This window comes from Benincasa hispida, chromosome 6, assembly GCF_027475165.1.
Source record: "Benincasa hispida cultivar pf3 chromosome 6, pf3_genome.v1.1, whole genome shotgun sequence".
NCBI classification, from domain to species: domain Eukaryota; kingdom Viridiplantae; phylum Streptophyta; class Magnoliopsida; order Cucurbitales; family Cucurbitaceae; genus Benincasa; species Benincasa hispida.
Genome location: NC_143483.1, coordinates 35,324,419 through 35,341,522, shown reverse-complemented (window position 1 = coordinate 35,341,522; position 17,104 = coordinate 35,324,419). Strand labels below are relative to the sequence as shown.

Below are 17,104 nucleotides of genomic sequence, written 5' to 3'. Positions count from 1 at the left end.
AAGTGGTTATATAATTAAACATTATTTAATATAGTAGATTTTGTTTTTAAACACACAAAAAATATAGGGATTGAATAATGTGGCCATACTTAAAGAATGAATCATAGTCTCTTGGTCATTTTAATAAGTAGAAATTTAATTCGCCATTTTTTAAAAAGCTCATAACGATTTGACCATTTATCTAAAGAATCCTCCTTTTATTACTTTTGGGATTTCGAACTTTTTTTTTTTTCTATTTAACAAACAAAACGCAAACAATAAGCAGAAATAAATCGAAAGCACTAAAGAACACCAAGATATATAGTGGTTTGACCAGTTTGGTCTACATCCACTTTGAGAACTAGCTTTGAATTAATTTATTAATGAGCAATAAAGGAATTTTACAAATTACAGATAATCAACGAAATCACCAATCTGTAATTTTAAGTATCTACTGATACCGAGAGATCCGCACACAACGACGCATCTAACTAAGAACAACCCGCTGCAAAACAGCCTAAAATAGTGTGCTACCTGCCTCTGACCGGCGAACCACGCGTAGACCCGCGCATATCTCTCGCTAACAACCGCTGCCAGACGAACTGCTGCTCAGATCGAACCTCCCCAGACCGGAATGATCTCGCCGAACGGAAACAGATTTTGCCGGACACCCACGTCGTCTGAACCGGAATTGACACTCACGGTCAGACGAAATCCTCTCGCATCTCTCGGTCGGCTGCTGTGGCTTGCTCCCACACGACTGCTAAATTTTTTTTTTCAGCAAAAAAGGAGACCCACGAATTTGCTACCCTCAGTGGAGAAGAAAAGGGAATTTACAAGTTTGCCACTGCTCAATAATTACAATATTGCCATTAGGCTTTTAATTTTTCAAAAACCCCAATAAAAACCCACCTAAAAAACTTGTTATTTTCTACAAATCTCCCTCATAACAAGAATATTTAAGTGCTAAGCTGATTCTCCAATCTTCCTATCATCCAAATTTAATATTCAACCCATCTAATAGGTATTTGGACCTATGGGCTAGAAGAACTTTGGTTAACATATCTGACAAATTCTGACAAATTCTCAACTGTATGAACCTTGACCAGTTAAACATCTTTTTGGGCCACAACTTCTCTGATAAAATGAAATTTGACATTGATATGCTTTGGCCGTTCGTGATGAGATGGATTCTTCGCAAGATGAATAACACTCTGGCTATTACAACGGACGTTTGGAATAAACTCCTGCGACAATAACTCACCAACTATTTTTTCAACCACACTGCCTCTTTCACAGCTTCACCCACTGAAATATACTCTGACTCAGTAGTAGACAAGGCAACAACTGACTGTAGAGCAACCTTCCAACTGACCACATTACCAAACAAACGAAAAATGTGACCTGATAAAGACCTTCTTTTGTCAAGGTCTGCAACGTAATCGCATGAAGCCTTCCAACAATACTGACTTATCACAATCCCTGCTAAAACACAATGATATACTGGCACTACCTTTCAAATATCGAAGCACTCATTTAACTGCATTCCAATGTTCCTTTCCAGGATTTGACATAAACCTACTTATCATACTCATAGCATAACTAAGTCAGGCCTAGTACAAATCAACAAATACATAATACTTCCAACAACATTACAATAGGAATATTAGCCATCTCTAACCTTTCTTGTTCAGTAACAGGGCACTGAGATGAAGAAAGCCTAAAATGAGATGCTAAGGGTATTGAAACTTCCTTACAACCAGACATATTATACTTCTCAAACAGTTTATGCACATAACTCTCCTGCGAAATGGTTAAGAAACCTTTATCCCTATCTCTTTTCACATACATGCCTAGGATCCTTTTCAGTTCACCTAAATCTTTCATCTCAAATTCACTACTCAATCATTTCTTGAGATCACAGATTTCAAAATAATCCTTAGACACCAGAATCATATCATCTACATATAGAAGTAGATAAGTATATGTACCTTTCTGAGATAGTTTCCAGTACAGCAGGCATCATATGAGCTCCTGTGAAACCCCTGCTTTAGAATAAAGGTGTCAAACCTGATATACCACTGTCTCGACGATTGCTTCAGTCCATAGATAGACCTGTGAAGACGACAAACCATGTCTTCCTTTCCTTTCACCTCATAGCCTTTAGGTTGAGCCATGTAGATCACTTCCTCCAATTCACCATGAAGGAAAGTTGTGGTGACATCCATCTGTTCAACAAACATATCAAAGTGAACAACAATAGATAAAATTAATCGAATGGACGAATGCCTCACCATCGGAGAGAAAATCTCATGAAAGTCAACTCCCTCATTTTGAATGTATCCCTTGGCTACCAGTTTAGCCTTATACCTAGGCTTGTGGTCACCTCCTGTACCTGGCTTGATTTTATAAATCCACTTTGACTAAATGAGTTTCTGATTAAGAGGTCTTGGAACCAATGACCATGTCTGATTCTTCTGCAATGAGAACAATTCTGCTTCTATAGCATCCTTCCACTGTTCCTTCGAATCAGATACAATAGCCTCCTCAAAAGTAAGAGGCTCTACTTCAATACTGTCAACTGCACAAGTAAGAGCATAAGTAACTAAATCATTATAACCATACCTCACCCGTTGAGGCCTGTCACGTGTAAGTTGATAGTTCTGTAAGTCACTGTCACTTGAGATTTCTTCACCAAAAGCTCCCTCATCAATCAAAGTCCTCTGTAGTTGAGGCTGTCTACCATCAGAACTGGATGAATGATCACTGGAATCACCTGAACTAACTGATAGTTGTGCTTTAGAATTAATTCTAACCTCTGCCTCAACCTAATCAACTGTCTGCTGTTTCTGCTGCTCTTTAACATGAAATGACATCTCTGTTTCATTAAAGGTCACATCTCTACTGATAATGCATTTATTTCTGTCCTCTTCCAAGCACCAAAGTTTATATCCTTTAACACCCTGAGGATAGCCAATAAACATACATTTCAGTGCCTTCTTATTCACCTTCCCTTCCTTAACATGAGCATAAGCTGAACATCCAAATACTCTAAGATGATCCAAGCTTGGTGCTTTTCCTGTCCATATCTCCTGAGGAGTATTTAGGCCTAAAGCGGAAGACGAACTTCTATTAATAAGATAACAGGCTGTTTGGGCAGCTTCCCCATAAAATTTCAAGGGTAATGAAACATTTGTCAAGAGACATCTTGTACGCTCCATAATTGTTCTGTTGAACCTCTCAGCTAAACCATTCTGATGTGGAGTGTACGTAACAGTGAAATATCTCGTAATTCCCTCAGATTTGCAAAATTTATCAAATTTTTTATTCACAAATTCCAAACCATTGTCTTCCTCAGATACTTTACCTTTTTGCCTGTCTGGTTCTCAACCTGCTTTTTCCATTCAAGAAATTTCCTAAAAGCTTCATCCTTTTGTTTCAGTGGATACATCCACACCTTTCTTGAAAAGTCATCAACGATCGACATAAAGTATCTCGAACCTCCCATAAAAGGTACCTTTGTAGGACCCCACAAATCTGAATGAATATAATCCAAAATTCCTTTGGTAGAATGCTTCCCTTTCCCAAACTTCACTCTAGTAGACTTTCCCATTATGCAATGTTCACAAAATGGGAGTTCAATGTCTTTAACTTCTCCAAGCAAACCTTGTTGTGAAAGAGCTTGCAAACCTCTTTCACTCACATGAGCCAATCTATTATGCCAAACATAGATTTATCTATTTCTTTCCTAGATGCAATAGCAGCACTACCTGAAACTGCAGTACCCTCCAACACATAAAGACCATTCCTCAAGGTCCCTTCAGCTTAACCAAAGAACCCTTGATAACCTTCAGAACTTCATTCTCGGATTTACAAGAATAACTTGCTCTATCTAATTCGCCCAGAGAAATTAGATTTCGTTTGAGTTCTGGAACATACCTTACATTTGTAAGAATTCTGATCATACCATCATGTGTTGCAATTCGAACTGACCCAAATCCTTTTACATCACAAACACCATTATCACCTAGCAGAACTGATCCCCCATCATTTTCCTGAAAGTCAATCAAGAAATCCCGATTAGGAGTCATGTGAAACTTGCACCCTGAATCCATGATCCAAGCATTCTGAATGTCCCTACTGGACACCATCAAAACCTCTGTTGAATCATACCATCAGTAATATTTGCTACACTAGAATCCCCTGTATGCTTGTTATTTGATGCTTCTTTCCTCTTATTCAAAGGGCAATTTTTTCTAAAGTGTCATTCTTTATGACATAGGAAACACTTTTTGCTTTTCTCCTTTGATTTCGACCTGGATCTCGACTCTTTTCCTTTTTCGTTCTTTTTCTCATTTCTGCCTCTAGCCATGAGTAACTCTCCATCCTTGCGTTCCTTTATAATCTCGAGATTTCTCGTTCTCAAAGCATCCAACACTATATCTATGGACAGTGAATCCCATCCATATTTAATAGTTGCCTTAACTTCTCGATACGATTCTGGCAAAGAATTCAGAAGAATAAGTGCTTGATTTTCATCCAACATCTTCTCACCGATGTTATTGAGATCAACAATAATCTTTTGGAATTCATCTAGGTTCTCTTCTAAGCCTTTACTTGAGTCCATCTTATATCCAAAGAATTTCTCGTGACCTCATCTACTAGCTTAAGCAGACAGATACAGAATTATCGTCGAATAGGCCATCTCGTCCATATCCTTTTTTCAGCTTCTGTAATTGTTGGTGGAAAGTTATTTTCGTCTAAGATTTTGGCTACCTTTGGTTGTACTAGAATAGCCCTGATCTTTTTCCTCCATAACCCGAAATCACCTTTCCCATCAAATTTAACAACTTCGAACCGTGTAGACAATCTGCAGAAATAAATCGAAATAGTAAAGAACACCAAGATATATAGTGGTTCGACCAGTTGGTCTACATCTACTTTGAGAACCAACTTGAATTAATTTATTAATGAGCAAATAAGGAATTTTATAAATTATGGATAATCAACGAAATCAGGCATCTGTAATTTTAAGTATCCACTGATACCGAGAGAACCGCACACAACGACGCCTCTGAAAAATGAGAACAACCCGCTACAAAAAAGCTCAAAATAGTGTGCTACCTGCCTCTGACCGGCGAACCACCCGCAGACTCACACGTAACTCTCGCTAACAACCGCTGCCAGACGAACCACTGCTCAGACCCAACCTCCCCAGATCGGAATGATCTAGACCGAACCTCCTCAGATTGGAATGATCTCGTAGAACGGAAACAGATCTCGCCGGACACCCACGCTGTCTGAACCGGAACTGACACTCACGGTCGGACGAAATCCTCTCGCGTCTCTCGGTCGGCTGCTGTGGCTTGCTCTCACACAGTTGCTAAATTTTTTTTCAGCAAAAAAGGAGACCCACGAATTTGCTGCCCTAAGGGAATTTACAAGTTTGCCACTACTCAATAATTACGATATTGCCATTGGACCTTTAATTTTTCCAAAAACCCAATAAAAACACACTTAGAAAACTTGTTATTTTCTACCGAAATAATTATTACCTGCTGTGAGTTTATTTTTCTTTAATGCATTTTTTTTTATAAAGAAAACAACATTCCCCTCTTCTTCTTTTTATCTAAAAAAAATAACTACAGTAAATTTACTTGGTACAATAAAGAAAAATATTGTCTTCAAGTGTGAAAAATTAATATTACCTTGAAAAGAAACATCGATTGTTACAGTGTCACTAAAGATCCTCTCCGGAACCAATATTTTCATTGTGCTCATCACCTTGTTGCTGATCGTTATGATCATCTAAAAGTACTTCCTGACAATAGAGCTAGTTACGTCAATCTAACAAACGGAAAGGGGGTTTATTAGAGTACTTCGGTGCTTCAAAGATATTAAATTTAACGATCTCATCATCAAATCGATAAAGTACCCTCGTCCACATCTATTTTGGTTTTGGCCGTCTTAAATGGTATCTAAACAAGATAGAAGCTGGAAGATGGGGATTTACTCGCTTCCATTCTTAGAATGTAAAAGTCCATAAGAAAGATAGGTTCAATTATCTAGACCAAGACATTGTTAGATGAAATAATTAAATTTACCTTCACCCATCAGTTTGAGCTTTTTGGTCAATCGGTAATTTAAGAACATCCTTACTACTCTTAATGGGTAGATATAGGATTTGTCTGCTAATTAAATTACTATTCCAGTCTCATGCAATTATTTAACTTAGCTCTTAGTAGATAGCAAAAAAACCGGGGATGGTAGAGGAATCATTGTCGCCTGCAAACCCCACTAATCAAATAAAATTTAGGATAACTGAACTATAATCCTATTACTACGAGGACATAGCAATAGTGGCAAGTCCGAGTTGATCTGCAGGGAAGCACGAGTTATAGTTTCAGTAATCTAATTCTCTAGCTAGAGTGGTAAATTGGGGGTTTTGGTATGGATAAAGATAAGTGCATGAAAACTAAAAGCAACTGGTAAATGTAACCTAGGATTAGATTAATCTAGTTTTGAGAGCAAGATAGGTTCCTAAGTAATTTCGATCATCGATTTTTGTAAATTAAACATGCATTCGATTTATGTGTGCATAACAACTTACTTGGTCCAACCAAACTCATTAATGCTATAGGCAGCCGAATCATTTAATTAAACCAAGTAAGTGCCTTAATTAATAATTAAAACCTAAGCCCTAATTAAACTACATGCTTTAATCCTATTGAGTTCCATAGAGGCCATCTAAGACTAAGAACATGTGCAATAGAATTAGGGGCACTTGCAAGTTTAACTAAAAGAAAATAGGAAATTGCATGCGTATCTTTGTTAGATCTAAAAAAGAGCTAAGTTTATGACTTTAAGTTTACTATTTTTGTTTAATTCTTGTGTCTATTTGTCTTCTTTGTAGGAGAATTTATCCCATGGAGCAAGTACGTTGCAAAGATGAAGAATCAAGCAAAAAGGATGAAAAATCGGGAGTCGAGTGCACCTAACTGAGTTGAGTTGAAAAAAGACCAATCAGTCCTGTTTCAGCATCGCAATGCTCATCAATAGTCTGAGTTCAACGCTCGCTTGACGCTTGAAGACAATAGGTTGGTGTGTAGGGCAACATCGCAAAGTTACTCCGAGTGTTGCAACGCTCCGAAGTTTGATGAAGCCACCGTCGTGACGCCACCCCAACACCCCAGCTCAACGCTAAATGGCAGAATGGTCAGCGTTGCAATGCTCACTCTAATCGTTGCGACGCTACAAACTTTGATGGATTTTCCCCATCCGTGCACGTGCAACCGAGCTTCAAGCCACCGTTCCAACGCTTTCTCAATGCTCTGTATAATACCGTTGCAATATTGCAACACTCTTTATAGCATTGCGACGCTGCCAAACATATAAATATGTCATCTTGGTTCCAGCATAAGGTGTGAAGAAAATTTTGAGCTGAGCATAGTTTTTGGAGCCAGTTGAGTCGAATTGCTGCAAAATTTTCATCATAGTCAGCCTTGTTTCTATATTGTCGATATGCCTATGCGAGGCTAGATAAATTTTCTTGGGATTAGTTTTAAGTCATAGTTTTTGAAGGATAGCTAGTTGATTTTACTTAATTGTTGTGAACCCTTTGGGAAGATTTGATTGAATCTTAATGGAATTATTATAAATTGATCTGACAAATTAGTTTATTGAAATTCTTGTTTGTAAAATTATCATAGCCTATGCATATATTGATTGATTTAGTTATGCATATTAGGATCGTATGTTAGAGTCTAAACTTTTTCTGACGAAACTCGTGTATGCCCTAATATAATATTTTTCAATTAATCATGCTATAAGATATGGCTTTTCTAACCTTTAATATGTCTCAAAAATTGAACCCCTTCGTAATGCAATTCAATTTCAACTTGTATGTCGTTAAGAAGGAGGAGTGATAAACTAAATTAGTGCTAGTTTGGTTTATCATCAAAATTGACTAATTGGGCTATTAGATTTTCTAATAGATTGTGGGGTTCACAGAATTAGTATAATTAACTAGTATTTGATGATAGAAAGACAAAACATACATACTAATCCCAAGGTTTTCCCATCGAATTAATTCACTCCTTTTTCTATGCTCAATCTTATTTTTTTAATTGCTTGTTAATTGTTTTAACCAAAATCAATGGATTCAATCCCGATCTTACCGCTTTACTGCTTTTTTGATATAAATCTTAGATCGACGATTCTCTCTCTATTTCCTTGTTCGGGCCGTCGGGCATGCGCGACGAAGCCTTCTCCAGGTCCCGAACAGTCTTCCATGTTTTCTCTTTTGCAGTTTTAGCAAAAACTTTAGCCCAGCCCGAATACATTTTGAGAAAAGTCCAAATTGACCTTAAGTAAACGTGTGCAAAAATTAGTATACCAATAAATATCATTTATATACTTTATTTAAAAAAGATAAAGTTTTGATACACTTTTATTTATTATTATTGTTAATTTTATATATTCATGAATGATGGAAGAAGAATTATGTGGAGTCCAAGAAAAAAGAAGAAGATCATCCTACACAATAAAAATATCGATATCAATGTTATATTTAAAATTGCATTTTGAATGAGTGTTAATACCTTTTAATAATACATTTCAATTATTATACATAATTAATTTACATGCATATCATAATGGATGTATAACTATTATTGATTTTCTTTATAGAGTATAACATTGACATAGATACATTATTCATATACCACAATACATGCATGGTTGATATCCACGATATACTCAATCATAACTAATAAGGGTAACTGTGAATTAAATGTATCATGTCTTATTTCAAATGAATGGTAAATGAAATATACTACTGAAAAATTCCTAATACACTTGAAATATCATTAAAATGATACATACATGTTATGATTCAAATAGTTTAGTTGTCATCTGATTTACTAAAGATATACTTGAATATTAATAAAATGAATGATGATTGATGTCTAATATACCATTGTTCGCCGTTTGAGAATTGTCCTCACCCATGACCTCTAATCGAACAAAATTATTTATAAATTCACCAAACCACTAAGCTTAATTTGACTGTGGAAATCAGTAAAAACAAGAGGTTTTAGTTATTGATTGACAGGAAAACTAAATGTAGAAATTAAAATGCAGAAAAGTAAGATAGATTGAGAAAGAGAGAGATCGAACACAAGATTACCTTTATCGGCTTAGAGATCGTAGGATTTTCAATAAAACTAATCATTGTTTAATTATAAAAACAATCTTAAATTAACTATTTCTTAAGGCTAATCAAATATAGGGACATCCCATACAAACACCTTAATGAGAATCAACATGTCATTATCCCTAAATTAACTAAGCTCATTACAAAGGCAATTTACTTAGCTAATTGTATTACATTCTTGGATTGATTAAGACATTAAGCAAGAATGGCCAATTCTATCCTAATGCATTTGCAATCTTTAGGTTTGTTATCAATTAGGTGATCCTAGATAGCCTGGAAATCATACCATACTTCAAACTAAAACCTATTTTTACTGAATTAAGCATGTTTTCAATGCAATTACAGACATAAAAAACACACATAGCAAGGACAGATATACAAAAAAATTGAGTAGTCAATTCATCAATCATATATGCTTGTGCTATAAATTGAATCAAAGAATCAAAATCATAAAGAAATATAAAGATCCAATAAAAAATCCATGACAAAACTCCTAAAATTCAAGAAGATCCCTACAAACCTAAAAAATCGACATCATGGTTTTCAATTGTTCATCAAATCCAACACACGATGCCAATATTTAATAATTACAACTTAAAATTAGAGAAAATATCATGATTTTTGGTCTAGAATGGCCAAAATCAAGCGACATACTGTCTAAGATAGCCTAACTCTCCTCCTAGTTTTTACCTAATTCGTAAAGAAACAATTTATATTACAGTCGCAACATTGTAACGCTAGTAGGAGTATTGTGACACTCTTGTCGATCTAGCCCTTGAGCGTCGAGGTACAGGCGTGAAGCTTCATGAGACAGTTGCTTGCGAGAAGTGTGCGTGCGCGGATGTGTTGCTACTCTATTAGTCTTCGTAGTGTTGCAACACTAAGGGCAGTGTTGTGATGTTGCCGTGTATACGAGCCTACTTCCTTACAGCCTTGCATTACACCATCGAGTGAGGGTTGCAACGCTCCTATCAGGGGTATTTTGGTCATTTCTCCTCCTTTGAAGCCCGAATGTTCAAATTACCTCTAAATTTCTTCAAATTAACCCCGTTTAGCATCTTAAGCTTGATTCTACCTCTTTCGTATTCAATACCAACAAAATAGCATAATTAACATGTCAAATTCATCAACGAGCCTAAATTAAGCTTAGGACAATAGTACTTTTATAACTCTCACAACTACTCATGTAAATTTGAAATGTCAATAAAATAAAATATGCATGCTTAATTCAAAATAAGTTGACTGATGTTTGATTTACTATTAATGTACTCTTGATATACTTGAAATATCAATGAAATTATCCATTATTTATTGCAAATAATGATCGATTGTTATCAATAAAATGATACACTTTTTGTTTCAAAATGAGTTATTGATTGATGTTTGTTTTATTATTGATATATTATCGATATACAAGCAATATCAATAAAATAATGTTGATCATTGTGAGATATACTATTGATATATTTGAAATATCCATAAAATATATTTTTTTTGTCTTACCTCAAATAATTACTGATTGATATATGATACACTTGAAATATCTATAAAATGATACCCTTATCTTTCACTTCAAGTTAAAATTGATCAATGTCTGATATTCTTATAATATCAAAAAATCGATAGATTTATGTTTTACTCAATAAACCTGAAATATCCATAAAATGATACACTCATGTTTAGCATCAAGTAATTGCTGATTAATATCTGATACACTTAAAATATCAGATAAACTAATACCTTCTTGTTTTATGTGAATTTACTAATTATTGAAATTTGATATACTTCAAATATCAATGATAAATGCATCAAGTTGGACATTCTTTTCATGAAGTTCCCAAAAATTTAAAAAATATAATTAATCACGTCATCACCCAAAACCTCAATAGTTTTATAATCCATTAGCATTCTCGATCGTCCTGTTGACCCCTATGAGAAAAATAACTTTTGGAAGCTTAATCATAACTATAAAATACTGTAGTATAAAAACTAAAATCAGTTGTAGCTCATATTACTACGTAAAAGTAAGTATATCATTCTTATACTAATGATATACCTAAAATTATGTATATCGGTAGTAGAAACCGACCTCATGTATGCCTTTCGAAGGATCCAAAACTTCAACAATAAATTTCGTACCACTTCTTCATAAACCATCTCTCTCTAGAAGAATTTTATAGTGATGGGTGAATAACCTAGGATGATCAACAATAATGAATAGAGATCATCACATTATATTAGTAGGATATACTCTATTTAAATATGTCAATTAATTGGTATACCTAAAATATATCAATAGTATATCAATAATATATTAGATATATCAAGTAATATACTATCTTTTGAGAACACATAGTTGTTCGTTTTCAATAACAAAAGTAGTTAAAAAATGATCATAAAAAAAACTTTATACCTAAACGATTAGATTATGGAGCAAAAATATAGTCTACAAGTTGTATGGTTGCAAAAAGGAAAAAAAAATTAAAAAGGAAAAGAACTACAAAAGGGATAAAAAAAAATGTAGCAAATACAAAAACTAAAGTGAGTAATAACTCATATTGTTGGCAAAAAAATATATAACTCATATACTTTAAATGTAGTATATTATTTTATTGATATACCAAAAATGTGAGTTTGATTGATATACTAGAAGATAATCCTTACCTCAACATTTCATGGACAAGAAGAAGAATAAGAGCTCCATTTCATAAATTATAACCTAAAAGAATTTAAAATCTAACCTAAGAAGTGTAAGAAGTAAAAGGGAGAGGATGCATTTTGGGAGAGACTTCGACCTCCATTGAATTCTCACATGGAAAACCTTAAAAAAAAAAGTTTCTTTCATAAAACTTGGGGCAACGCTCGATGCTCTAAGCCCTTATCAAAGCACAGAGGGAGGGTATCATGGGCACAATGGCATTTTCCCCTTTTCCTTGCTTATGGAAAAAGTACCACGCGTGGCACTGAGCATGGCACTGCTACGTCAACTCCTTAGGGACAAAATGGTCTTGGGTCATAGGTATTGGAATTTTACCCAAGTGAAATTCGTGTGCACTCTCCATCCTGGGTGGTAAGTATTGGAGTAAGGATCTTAATGCTCTTGTGCCTTTTAATAACCTATATAACACATCGATTGGGAGTTATATATGTAGCCATTAGATAAATGATTAGCAATATAGAATTCACAAATTTGAGTTTGAGGTTCAGCTTGAACAACTGCCACTTTATTATGGTCACAACACAAAATTTTGAATCATATTTCTGATGGTTGTCAACTGTTGGTTCATGGATGCAAGTGTATCAACTTCTTGTATTTTGGCTACTGTTTTTGTGACTGAAGTGTATTATGCATCTCCCCAATTCTAATTATTGTTTGCAATTTTACCATAATTTTGTGGGTTTCATTCACAGACATTTTTTTAGCAAAGATCCTCCTGTTGATGCATTCATCATTGTTTTTAGGCTTGGTTCATCCTATTATAAATTTTCTCTATCACGTTGCATGCTAGAAGTCCGTGTGGCCATTTTCTCACCAAATTTTGGAATTTAATGCATGCTCCATCGACAGACTTAGATGGAGATTGCCTGAAGGCTATGATGTCACCTTTGAACTTGGCATTTTTGTTAGGCGGGAAATATTTCTTAGAAATTTATTCATAACATCATTCCATGTGGTAATGGATTTGGGAGGTAATGAGTCAAACTATGCTTTTGCATCTCCCTATAAAGAGTAGGGAAATAATTTAAGTCTTAATACATCTTAAAAAACACTATTAACTTTAAAAGAGCGATAGATTCTCATAAAAAGTTTGAGATGTTTATTGGAGTCTTCATTAGGTAGCTTAACTAATTGACCAATTAAGTTCAACATTTGAAACATAAAAAGTCTCATTGCAGTTGTGGGCCACCAATTGGTAGATCTTGAATGCTAATGTCCAAGGTTTAAAATGTAGGAGCTACATAGTCTCGGATGGCTCTATCTCTATCTTCTGTTATGAAGATAGAATTTTAGGGGTTTGTAGCTGGTTGTGGCTGAGGTTGAGGTTGTGGATGTGGTGGTGGATATTGGTCGCCATTCTGTTGTACCCCATTGAAGAGGAATTGGAGGATCGTCCAAAAGGGTGGTCCATTTGAACTTTTTGCACAGATGAGGCTTCAGCAAGACTTTCTTATGCACTCAACTCCTTTTTCTCCTGACACTTCTACCTTTGTTCTTGTCTCCAATGACAAAAGGTCTTTTCTATCTTAGGATCTGGTTGAAAAAGGAAAGGCCTTCTTATTATGCACCAACTCCTCCTTGCAAAACAAACAACAACAAAGAGTTAGATTTTTCCTGAAACAGAGTTAATGAGGTCGCATTGATTAATCACAGTCAACAATAAAAAAAAAATTCTAGTCCCCGACAACGATGCTGAAAACTTGATCAACCAAATGTATGAGTGGCAAAAATGTATGGATAGACTAGGTCTCAATGCAAGCATATACTATCGATGAAGTGATAAACTTGGAGCATTCCAAGTGTCGAATCCACCGGGACTAGATTGATTTTTAAGTTGATTATAACTATGGACCAATGAAACCAAGGTAACCAATGAACATTTATTTTGAGGTAGGTGAGGAAAAATCTTAAAAACAGTAAAAAATGATGATCAAACAGGGGCAAGCAATGTTTCCACCTTTTCGTGTTATGCCATAAGTGATGCGACTGCATCATACCAGGATAGTGAGTTATACATGAACAAAAATCTACTCCTATTCAGTCTTTTGCCAAGCTCCTTTAAGAGGTTTAAGCAGCTAATGCCTAATGTTTCCATGGTTAGCTACATCTTAGATTAATTCAAGCTCAATTTCTTTATCCTATGGTACCCTTTATTTCTAAGGTGACGTGACAATATTATTTCTAGGCTCGAAATCCCATATCTCTTTGTGACATTTGTTTACACCCTAACCTTCTCCGCATTAGAACTCCACTAGATCATTAAATTAAGTGACCAGTTTAACTTACCGATTTTGTTTTTAAATTGATCAAAGAGAATGTGTAAGACAAAATGGTATAAAGTGCAAGATTACTTAAGCCATAATAACCCTAGGGCATCCACATTACTGAACCCCTACGAAGATTTAGCTCATGAAAAATGAAAAAATAATGAACTTTATTAAATCATAAATCATAGCTACAATCTAGAGCTTGATGTTGAAAAGAAAATAAAAGAAACTACAAGGAATGAATGAATGGAAAATGTTGGAAACTACAACACAAGCGATCTTGGACAATTTCTCAAATTCCTAGTCTTTCCCTTAGTTGATTCCCCTTTCTCAATGATGAATTGTTCCTCGCCATACAGTTTCACGGGATGAGATAACCTAGAGTTGTTATGCCTTAGAAGAACTTTCATTCTTGAGGCTACTGACTTGAGAAGTTGAGTAAATACCAAAGGAGACTGACGTAAATGATAGAAATTGTAGAAAAAACATGATGAATTCAGAAGTGGAGAGTTGTTCGATGAAATGAAGGGCCTCTCCTCCTTTTATAGTTCCCAAATTAGTTGTGGATGGACGAAATCCATACTCTAAGGGTTTACCAGGTGAATTGGGGCTGGACAACTATTTGGAACATGAAAATCGCAACAATATTTGATTGGGTTGAATATGGAAAATTAAGGCTCACTGATGCGGCGTAGTGAATCTGACGATGCGGCCGCATTAGACAAAATCTTCAATCAAGCCAGAATCTCTTGCCAACATCCATAAATTTGCCTCAAAATCAGTGAATAATATATTTTAAGCTCAATCATGCCCATATAAAGCTCATTTTAAAAAATTAAAACTAAATCAGGGAAAAACACATGCAAAAATCCAATTTTTTAAGTTTGTAAGCAAATAAAAGTGTAAAAACATGCATTTCATAACATGTATCACTTGCACATATTAGATATCACTAGACAACGAAATATACTATTGTAGGATCATATACAATACTAGAGAGAGGCGAATATAGGTTTGCTTCATAAAACTAAAACTTTCTAAATTTAAAACCAAATTAAAGCAATTGAATTCATTGAAAATAATTAACAAAAAAATAACTAAATTGTAAAAATTAAAGAGTTTGTTTCCTAACCCATTTCTCATTTTTTTGAGAAACAAACTTCATGTTTCTTATTTCAAAACTTTATGAAATGTTTCTTACAAGATGTAAAATTTGAGAAACTAATAGAGTTTATTTCGGTTCCGTTTTTATTTGGTATTTATATTTAATGTTCCATTTTAATAGTCGAACTTGACCATGCTTGTTTAGTTGGTGTTGAGGCACATGTGAAAATGATTGAGTATTCTTCAAATCAAATCTTGAGTTTGAAACTCATTCTCATCCATTTTTTTTTTAATTCCTTATAATAGGGATAAAAAAGGAATGAGGAAATATTATACTAAAGATTTATAATAGTTGCAATTTTGCAAATATTTTTAAATATTGCTATATTTCCTTTTTAACCATCCACGTTAGTTTATTTTTAAAAATTCAGAAGTACATATTCTTTTAGTACAACTGCGAAGTAGAGGATTTACCTCCAACTTTTAGGGAAAATCTAACCCCCAACATTGCTATATTTGCTTTTTAACCATGGACGTTAATTTGGTTGGTCTGCTAACGGTGGGGAGTTATGAATTGTTTTTAAAAATTAAAAAGTACATATTTTTTTCAGTACAACAACTGCGATGTAGAGGATTTAACCTCCAACATCTAGGGAGAAAGATTATATCAATTATTATTGAGCTAAACTCACTTTGACAATTCAAGAGTATTTTTCAAAACCCTAAAGTTCAAACGATTTTTTTTTTTTTAATTTAGCTAATAATTAAACATACATGAATCATTATATATGTGTCCATTTATACTTTTCGCTCTAAATATTAAATTACATAAAATGTATTGTGCTAAAGTTCATTGTCATGAATTTATACTTTTCGTTTTAATGTTGATAGTTCTTTAAATGAGTTATCTTTCTCGGTTTACATTGTGCTAGTTCCCATGAATTTAATGTTTATTCTAGTTCCTAAATAGGTTATCAGCATAAAAAGTCATCAGGATGTTCCATATGTCACTATAAGAAATAAGGGATACAATAGCTAACAAAAATATTATAGTAAACCGTTTATATCCTTTTTTGAAGATCCTAACAACCCATGTTATTAAAAGTCCAAGACTTTTGATAGCGTTTTTTTTGTTAGTTATGTCAAATGCTATTAAAAACCTTATAAACATAGCATATTTACCTTACTATGTAAATACTTACTTATTAAAGCTATAATAAGTTTTATAGCTAATAGAAAGTGCTAATATTGGTTTGTAATAGCATTTATTTTAAGCTATTATAAATTTTAAGTATTTTCTATGCAATATTATGAGATTTTTTTTTATATATTTTTTGTTATGTTATTAAAAGCTTTAATAAGTTTTTTTTATAGTGTATCATTGGACGGTTGATAGTGTATCACTGGATAGCCGTTAAGAACATCCTCAAGTATCTACGGAGAACGAGGGACTAATTGCTTGTGTATGATTCTAAGGATTTGATCCTTACGGGATACACGGACTCTGATTTTTAGACTGATAGAGATTCTAGGAAATCCACATCAGGATCAGTGTTCACTCTTAATGGAGGGGTGGTAGTACGACGAAGCACCAAGCAAGGCTGTATTGCAGACTCTACCATAAAGGCTGAGTATGTAGCGGCTTGTGAAGCTGCTAAGGAGGTCGTTTGGCTTAGGAAATTCCTAACTGATCTGGAAGTTGTTCCAAACATGTCAAAGCCCATCACACTTTATTATGATAATAGTGGTACTGTGGCTAATTCCTGAAAGACTAGGAGTTATAAGTGCGGCAGGCACATAGAGCGGAAGTATCATTTCATT

General features: G+C 34.4%; 1 long non-coding RNA gene across 1 annotated transcript; it reads right to left on the bottom strand.

The window, feature by feature from the left end:
• Nucleotides 1-299: 299 nt before the first annotated feature.
• LOC150035630 (uncharacterized) lies at nt 300-5,374 on the bottom strand. Its single transcript, XR_016530046.1, has 2 exons — nt 5,104-5,374; nt 300-4,849 (listed from the first exon to the last, which is right to left on the bottom strand). It is a non-coding gene; the product is annotated as an uncharacterized LOC150035630 (long non-coding RNA).
• Nucleotides 5,375-17,104: the final 11,730 nt, after the last annotated feature.